Genomic DNA, 2,897 nt, shown 5'->3' on the forward strand with positions numbered 1-2,897 from the left:
TCACATGAGCTCACATTTGTACAAATTACATTTGTTACTTATCATCTATAGTGACCCACCTTGTTTTTTAATGTTACAAGACAGAACTCAATAAAAACAAAAACAAACAAACAAAAAAAGAAAAAGGACAATGACAGAACGTGCAGTGTCTGTTTCACAACCAATACTTTGATACACAGAAGTAAGTTTTAATACCTTAAACAAAAAAAGGTCTTTTTGTAGAAATACAAGACATCCACTTACTCCACACTTCCTCAAATGTGTCTTTCTGAAGCTTCAAAGAAAAGGTAATCCGTTCCATTTTAAAAATGTCATAAATTATATCATACCAGTCATCAATAGATGGTGGGGCAGGTTTAAGCCATTTTCTGGTTATTGCTTTCCTGGCTGCTTTGCTCAATATTCCAAATAAATAAATACAATTTCTATCATGGATGTGTGGAGGTGTCCAACAAAGAGCTGGTCCAAACTAAAAGTCACATTTGTATCAAACAACTCCCTTAGTTCTTTATGTATATCAAACCAAAAAGGGTGTATTTTGGGACAGGACCAAAACAGGTGATAATGATTTGCTTGCTGACTGCCACAGTTCCTCCAACAGCTGGATGAACCTGTGTGGTGTAATTTATAAAAATATTTTTTTTGTTGTTAACTTTAAATGAGCCTTTTGCATCTACATAAGGAGCAAGTCCCCTTCCACCGAGACCGCCATCTTGCATCATCATGTTTCTACAGTAGCATACAACAGACAAACTACACACCATCTGCCTTTTATATATTTAGCTGAAAATGCACTGGTTGGTAGAGTTAGAAGAAGTAGAATAGAGCAGTTGTGCATACAACATTGAACTTCTATTCTTCAACGGCTACTATCACTTTACTAACAGGAGGGTTGAGCAAGTATGGTTAAATGTTTCCATTTCTACACACTGTAGCTTTAAAAAAAAAAAGGTTGGAGGTATAAGCATTTTTCCAAATCATTTCAAGGATGAAGTTACAATAACTAGAAAGGTGCACTTTAAATAAAAAATCCAATCACTGAGCTGAAGATGATGCAATCTCTTTCCCCAGATTCAGCCAAGGCAGGATATCTAAAGTGTTCTGGTTTCTGTTGAACTCAGTATAACTGTCATCTAGCTATTCAGCTGGCGTAAGTCACACACTGTTTGGAGAGCAAACTACACAGACCTGCCATAATGCAATCATGGCGCTCATCAGCTGTCACTTAATAACAGATCAGCTTTAATTCATGACTATAAAGATATATCCAAATGTGAGTGGAGCTTAAACCCTGCTCTTAGATGTCAACCCCAAACCCCAACTCCATTCTTGCTACTGAAGCTGCTAGTCAGACTGTAAATAATGGCATGGCACGAAAAAGAGCCTTGGATGGAAGTCCTCCATTAGTAGCTGTTGGCTGCACCCAAGGGCCTGAAAAGTTGTCTGATGCTTCAAGAGGCTATTCTGGTTGTCAAAGGATAGCTGATGGGTGGTTGAAGACTCTGGGACATGTGACAGTACTGACCAGCAGGGACTCAAGCTAACACCAGGAAGCTGATTTTGCATCATCTCTCTATTACTTCTGGAGTTGAGTTTTGTTAAGTTCACCAACCATTGTATTTTTTGACACCTGCAATGACAACCATTGTGAATTCTCCACTGATTGGGTTTGGGTCTCAGAGTGGCCTGTTATTATCATAAATTAAGGCTAATGGGCCTTTGCGATTCACACCATTTAGAGCCATCCTCGTTCAAAAGATATTGATAAAACATGTTGTGTAAAAACATTGAAGTATATGAAACTGGCTCTAATAACAAACACCTACCTTGTTATTACATAATCCAGGGTAGTCCTATGATTAGAAACACTGAGTTTGTTGTAAAATAGAAACAGAAATTAGAATTCAGGAGAGTTTAAAACAGTTCTCTACCACTTCCCATCTCTGTGTGACAGCAGAGAACTACACCAGGACCGGCTGCAGTCACAGCCAGAGCTGCATTCACCAGCTGTCAAACAGCCCACATTTTACATCTTTTGTGCTTTAGTGAAGCAGACTTGGACCATGACCAGGGCACAGCAGCAGTGCGGTTCAGCTCCCTCCTTTCCTTTCTAATGTGATTAGTCTTCAATAGCGAGAAGAGACACAACCTTCAAGTCAAGACCGGGAGGGGAGTGGGAGTTCCAGTCCATCAAACTGAGTGACCTGATCCCACGTCCATCCGTCCCTCTCCCAAGATTACCCCTGCTGTGTGCGTCTCTATCATTCTCCTCTGCTGATTCTCCTGTGCTTTATTTGACTAATGTCCTGTATCATCGGATTCTTTCAGCGTTTCCTTTCTCTATTTTTTCCCTTGCTCATGGTTCTTTCTAAATTTATCTTCCTCCTCTGCCATTTGCTTCTAACTGTCAGAGAAGATCTATTTTCAATATCAGTTCAGCAAGCCAAATTAACTTATTGTACAAAATTCTTGTCTTCCAGTTTTGGCTTTATTCTGATCATTACATGCATTCATAACATTTTTTTGTTAACAGTTAAATAAAGCTCACAAACAGCATAATCAGACATGATTATAGAGATTGACAAAATATTTATAGAACTATTAAATAGAACAAATTTAATTTAACTACATAAATAAAATCAATATTTGATTTAGCAAATAATATCCTCTTAGTTACAAAACAATAAAAAATATACAAAGTGCAATGATAAATATATCTATTTGCTTTGGCATTATCTGTATACACTCATATCATGTCATAATACAATATTTTGTTCAAGTAAAGAGCAGTTTAAGTGTTAAGAGGAACACTTTGTGTGGAGACCCATTTCTGCCAAAAGTAAAAGTGCCAAAAGTCTGCATTTGTGAGGTAGTGATATGACTGCTCATTACTCTGG

This window comes from Notolabrus celidotus, chromosome 4 (genome assembly GCF_009762535.1).
Source record: "Notolabrus celidotus isolate fNotCel1 chromosome 4, fNotCel1.pri, whole genome shotgun sequence".
Taxonomy (NCBI): domain Eukaryota; kingdom Metazoa; phylum Chordata; class Actinopteri; order Labriformes; family Labridae; genus Notolabrus; species Notolabrus celidotus.